The 6,780-nt window shown below is 38.0% G+C and overlaps 1 non-coding gene across 1 annotated transcript; it reads right to left on the reverse strand.

The window, feature by feature from the left end:
* Positions 1-6,390: 6,390 nt before the first annotated feature.
* On the reverse strand, positions 6,391-6,497 carry LOC135152450 (small nucleolar RNA R71). Its single transcript, XR_010291628.1, has one exon. It is a non-coding gene; the product is annotated as a small nucleolar RNA R71 (small nucleolar RNA).
* Positions 6,498-6,780: the final 283 nt, after the last annotated feature.

Below are 6,780 nucleotides of genomic sequence, written 5' to 3' on the forward strand. Positions count from 1 at the left end.
CCTACACATTCTGTCGACTCTCTCTAGCAGTAGCTCACTAAAAGACTGGAAGAACTTTTATATTCTCTTTCCCTGAAGAAAAATCTTAAGTGTAACAATGTTTTTTCTTGGCTAGCCATAAAATTCAAAAGCTCGTTGTTACCAAATATTTTCAAGCCTCTGTCAGATCTAGTTGTCTCCCCATTTTCGAAATCAGTTTTAAAATTTTTTTGTAATGCTGTTGTTTCAACTCTACGCAGATACTGCAACTTGAAAAAAGATTGCTGGACCAAGTTGCAGTCTGAAAACGATTGCTTTTTTCCAAGTCTGAAAACTTTTATGATGATTGCCAAGAAAGAGAGTTCACCAGAATTGCCGCAAGTATCATCATCAATTCATTCGGCCACTGGTTTATATGGGGATCAGGTAATATATGTTCATGTTAGGAATACTGTTATCAAACGCCAATTGATATGCTCATGTTGTTCTATTACTAATTCAAAAAAGCTTTTTTTCAATAACTTGAGATCACTTAAGCGCCTGTCTTACCTTTTTTTTCCCTCGGATACAGGCTAAGGGAACCAAGTATGTAGGCTAAAGAATCAGTATGTTGCACTATTTCAGTGATATATGATTTGTTCCTAGCATCCATCTTTCAATTGGTTCTTGGTTCAGGACATATATAGTCATAGCACCAAGTTAATTGCAGAGTCCAGGATAATGGTAGAATGTATTTGGGGCCTGGATATTAATTATCCCAGTTTTATTCAGTTTCCATAAAAATGGGAGAATTTGGAAAGAGAAAGATTAATCCTGTTATTACTAAGAAGCACAGAAACAGTACAATCATGAGCAAGTCATTTTATCCCCCTTCCAGTTGCTTACTTTAATAGTTCTGTGTGATGTTACTATGCTCCATTGCAGCTGTTTTATTCCCCTGTGTTAAATTTTTTTGTCTGACTAATGCCACTTAATATATAATGTGTTGGTTGTTCTTAAAAATTAACCGCGCTTGCACAATAATTTTCTTCATCCCTAATTAATGTGGTATACTCCAGTGTTGCTTTCTTGTAAAAATTAGCTCCAATATTTCTACTCTGCTCGGCTATAGATCGACTAAAGCTAGTCACAGTCTAACGATTGATTGTAAACTTTTCAGGAACCACTCTGCAGGAAAGGGACCAGCTCTGTCGATTTCAAGCTTCTTTAAGTTCTCGCACACAGTCCCGTTGTATCGTCTGTTTGGAAAATAACAGCTTCAAGGTAGTAAGATCGAGAACAAAGTTGTAGTTTTGTATGCCAGAGGATGATAGATTCATTAAACATCGAGCTGAGGATGAGTAGTAGTTTATTCAAATTGCACACTGACTCCTTTTCTAGATATGCATGTGTTTTTTTGAGTTTCAGTTGAATATGGAATTAATGGATGTGTAGTAGGTGAGATTGGAATTTGATGGATGTATAGAGTACAATTGATTTATATATGCATTGATAAGATTATTAATAAGATTTAGTTGTTGATTCGGTTGTTTCTTGGTTTGGTATTTGTCGCGTATAAAAATGATGTTAATTCAGTGTTATTAAATCAGTTATTGAGTAAAGAAATGATGTTAATCAAATGTTGTAACATCAGTTTTTTTAAAATTGAACTGATGTCAAAGACTATAGACATCAGTTATTAGCTGATGTAAGCAAAAAATTCGAACGATGTCTTTGTGGGCGATGTTAAAGGCACTAAGCTTTAACATCAGTTATTAACCGATGTAAATGAGTATAATAGACATCATCCAAGCTTACAGAACTGATGTTAAAGAGTATAATATACATCATTTTGATTTACAAAACCGATGTTAAATCCAACAACAGACATCAGTTATTAACTGATGTTAAAGACATGTACCTTTAACATCGCCCACAGTAACATCAGTTACAATTCTGCGGGACATCAGTTTTTAACTGATGTGTATTAGCAGAATTCTAGTAGTGTTGTAATAGCAAGATGTTAAAGTTGGCTGTCAACTACTAGTGGGATTTCTTCTATCAATGGCTGAGAATTAGCCAATGATGGGATATTGTCACTTATCAATGGATGACTACTGTTAAGCTTAGCCATTGATGGAACTGCACTTATCGATTGATGAGAAATATCGATCTATGAAGTAGAAGCAATAACAATTGATGTATTTGTAGATACAACCACAGAATCTGTGAAGATCGAGGACATTGTGGGATTCACAAATTCACTAGTTGTATCTTAAAGAAGAGATTGGTGATCCAACAAATCTTCTAAAAGATGATCACCAGTTTAAGAGGTTGGCTTCTCCAAGTTCAGAGTTGGAGAATTTGGGTGGGGGAAGTTAGTTAGTAAATCAACTTCCTCCATTTGGAAATCTGAGCTTAGAAATTGTGTTTCAAATTGAGGGGGCTATGACTCCACATTTACTGGAGCCACATCAATCTGACTTTGAGAAACTAAATTTTGTACTATCACAAAATATATGATTTTGGACTGTACTGTAGTGTGTGCTTCAACTTGAAGCACACACTACAGTTGAAGCCTTCAAGTGCCCTTTTCTTTGGTATTTTGGAAAAGGTTTTGGGTGATGTTTGGCTTGTGTCCCTTGCCCTTTTGTTGTCTGCTCTTAGAGGAGAGCTATTCTCAGTAGTGGCATCTTTTTGGGAAGATGGCACCAGAGATGTATTTAATTCCTTGTTAATCACCACATCTTTTTGCGAAGATGTGGGATGCCTTGGCTGGTTTGCACTCACCTCTCCTTCCTTATTCTGGGGGTTTGCTTGATGATCACCCCTCCCCTCACCACTAACCACCTTCACACTCCCCTCAGGTTGTGAAACTGTAGTTGTTACAACTGATGTCTTTTGAGAGACACCAGAGGTGGGCTTCTTAGACTTGGGTTTTGAAGCTTTCTTTGGTTTGACAGTTTGGTAGGAAGTTGAGGATGAGCAACTTCCATAGATGCACTAGCAACATAAGAAATTTAGGGATTGGAAGAGTTTGAAGTGTTAAAAGTTTGTACCTGCATGAGTGATGGTAATGTCAAGGGTACTTGGTCATTTGAAAGTATCCTTAACAGATCACCACACACTCTCTTTCTTTGAACCCAGCAATTGAATTTGTTGTCTGGCTGAGTTATGACTAGATTCTTGACTAGATGAATAGCAATTATCATAAAAAACCTAGCAAAATAAATATTCTTGGCCCTTCCCTTAGGATGACCAAGTTTAGCAACAATTTCATATGGCACAAGTTCACCAATATTAAAGTAATCATCAGCAAGCATCATATGAGCAATAACTTGAATTGACATGGCGAATGCATCGTAATTAGACAGTTTACCATAGAAGACTTTAATAATAGAATAACATAGAAAACTCCATTCCTTGCGCATATGGCGCCTAAGAATTTGGCCTAAATTAGACATATCTCCATTATAATGCATATCTTCAAGCATCCTAAGGATTTCATTCTCAGTAGGCAGTCTATCAATCGAATTAGCAGGCAGTTTAAGTGCATTTCTAACTACTTCACCATTCACAGCATAATCATTACCATTAATGGAGACAATATGAGATTTGGACTCAGGGTTGTACCTGGCAGACGTCCACATTTGCTCTACAATCTCACAATAGATTGTTGGAGCATGAAGCATGGCATAGGAGCACTTACACTCTGTGATGAAGTCCATCATTGGATGAAAGGCCTTTCTAGGTTCAGTTGTGGCGCTCTTGTCCACAAAAGCTACATGATTATTTTGCTCGTAGATGAAGCCAGTGTGACTAGTGATTTTGACTGCAGGTGCCATTGTTGAGAATGCTTGAAGAAAGTTAGAGCTCGAGAGGGTTTTGGAGAGAGAGAGATAATAAAGTTTGCAAATGCAGGTAAGAAATGAAATAAAAGTAAAGGCAAACTATTTATACTCTCAGTAAAAGTAAATGAAGTAACCGTTCAAAAATAGCCAAGCGTCATCAATCGATATATATATATATATAGGGTCTTACTCTGGTACAAACCTTCTTAGCGTACAAACTACAAACCAAAATTAAAATGTCTCTAAATCAAATCGGAATATAGCACATATGGTATGGAAATTAATCGTTGCGAGATGGACAAAAATACAGTGAAATCGGATTTCAAAAAAAAGTTCACCGATTGACGGGAAAATTCAAATTAAAAACGGAGGGGATTCTGTGGATCATGTGTGGCAGGGTGCATATTAACTGGTGTGTGGTTGCTGATAAGTGGTATTTATACACACTTATAGGCCTTCATTTCCACTTAAATTGGTTGGTTGTAATTAAGTGTTTAGTGTCTTTTGATGTGTTTTTAGTGTTTTTCTGTGCAGGTCACGAGTTGAGGTGATAAAGTGATTTTCTATCATTTTAGGTTGTTTTTGGTGCATTATTTGCAAGAATAGAGAATTGTGGATTCATCACAACTTGGGATTTTGTGGGTACATCTTCTACAAACCCTCACGAGAACACACTCGTCCACTAGAGCTATCTAGGGGTTTAAAGGGCTTGTTGCATGTGCTAAATGCAACCGTGATCACCTACGGAAGTGGTACTAGAGCGAGGAAGGGCATGCACGCGAGAACGAGCTAAAAAACGAAGAAACGGGCTGCCAGTGACAGACAGTAGCGCGCCCGCGCTAAAGCTTAGCGCGCCCGCGCTAGCTACTGTCCCCACTAGCGCGCCTGCGCTAGTTTAGCGCGGCCGCGCCCAGCAGAAGTGTCCCGGGCCGATTTTTGGAGCTTTTCTGATGGATTTTAGCAGCGGTCAAGGCCCGGTTGACTTGGTCAATGTATCTAATTTCTCATGTGTAAAAACCCTAGCCTCACTTGTATCGTAGAATATCGGAATATAGTTTTATCAGTTTTTCTCTTGTAATCAAGCACATTATCAGTTTTGTATTGGATCGTTCTTCGCGAGGAAGTGACAGTTTCGAGCGAGATCGTGAACATCAATTCTGTAACGTTGTGTTCTTTATTATTAATTCAAGTATTTTTATTCCGTTTAATTCTCGTAGTTTATTTATCATGTTTTCATTAGAACCCATGATGTCGATTAGTGTGATTATGAACTAACCGCCTTCATGGGATTCTAATGGATTTATCGATGTAGTCTAGTAAAGAATATTAATTGCTGATTTTGTGACGTACGTTGATTTCTTTGCATGAGCCGTGCTTATTCTTCTTAGAAGCGTAGCTAACTTCTAAGTTGTTTGTTAATTCTTTCTGAAGCGAGAGTGGATGATTGAATTTAGAACTATGCCATGTAAACATAGGATTATGTGAATGAAACATAATTTGTGATAGACTTGAACTATTTTTATCACCCTGTGTAATCACGATAGACGACCTGTTATTAAACCTCTCTACTTACACTACCGCTATAGAGATATAGGGTCTGAGCTTTGTTGGTGTCCATGAGATTTCTGTCTTAATTGCGGATTTTGATTGGTATGATATGTGTGCAACGAGAGTTGGCATGTATTACTTTCGTGTTGTCCGATTAGGATCAACAGTCGCATGTTAATCAGTAATTTCAATTCTAGATGAATTCGATAATGAAGTTAGAATCCCATGTGTTTTCCTATTCTGAATTTGATTAGTAAATTTAGTTATTAGTATAAAAGAACCCATCCTTGTTAATTGTCCTGGCAGTGAAAATTGCTCATACATTGTTGCATAGGTGCGTATTCTTAATTCACCAGTCTCTGTGGGAACGAACAAATATATTACTTATGATCACGTGCGCTTGCGTGTAGATTTTTTTGCGAACAAGTTTTTGGCGCCGCTGCCGGGGACTCGGTGTTAATTAATTAGTTTATGTACTTGTCATCAGTGTGCATTAAAAATTCACTGACTAGGATTCTATTCTCTTCTCACTTTTCTTCTTTTCTTTATTTCAGGTACTTGGGTCGCGTTTATGCTAACACGTTCTAAAGCTCGTAAGGAAGCAATTGATTCATCTTCTTCTTCTGATTCTGAAACAATGACAGAACCTGAAGCACAACCAGACAGTAAGGCATTGAAGGATTTCTCTATGCCAAAGATCGATGATATCCAGTCAAGCATTGTCAGGCCTGCAATCGCAGCCAATGCCTTTGAAATCAAACCAGGAACTATTCAAATGGTCCAGAACTCAGTACAGTTTGGGGGTTCTCCTACTGAAGACCCTAATATGCATATACGTAATTTTATAGAGATCTGTGACACTTTCAAATTTAATGGAGTTTCTGATGATGCTGTGAAGCTAAGGCTTTTCCCATTTTCACTGAGAGATAAGGCTAAGGGATGGTTGCATTCTTTACCATCTGGCTCTATTACTACATGGGAAGATCTAGCTCAGAAATTTCTCACTAAATTCTTCCCCATGGCAAAGACTGCTGCACTACGAAATGCTCTATCTCAATTCTCTCAACAATCAGGAGAAACATTCTGTGAAGCCTGGGAGCGATATAAGGAGATGCTAAGGAAGTGTCCCCATCATGGCATGCCGGATTGGATGCAAATAAACTGTTTCTATAATGGTCTTGGACCTCAATCCAGACCTATGCTTGATGCTGCTTCTGGAGGTGCGCTATGGGCTAAAAGTTATGAAGAAGCTTATGATCTTATTGAAATGATGGCTGCTAATGAATATCAGAACCCTACTCAAAGACTTACTCAAGGGAAGGTAGCCGGAGTTCTTGATCTTGACACGTCTACAGCTATTGCTGCTCAACTTAAGGCTCTCACGATGAAAGTCGATCAGTGTGCCATTTCTAGTGAATCAGCA

This window comes from Daucus carota, chromosome 4, assembly GCF_001625215.2.
Source record: "Daucus carota subsp. sativus chromosome 4, DH1 v3.0, whole genome shotgun sequence".
In the NCBI taxonomy this organism is placed as follows: domain Eukaryota; kingdom Viridiplantae; phylum Streptophyta; class Magnoliopsida; order Apiales; family Apiaceae; genus Daucus; species Daucus carota.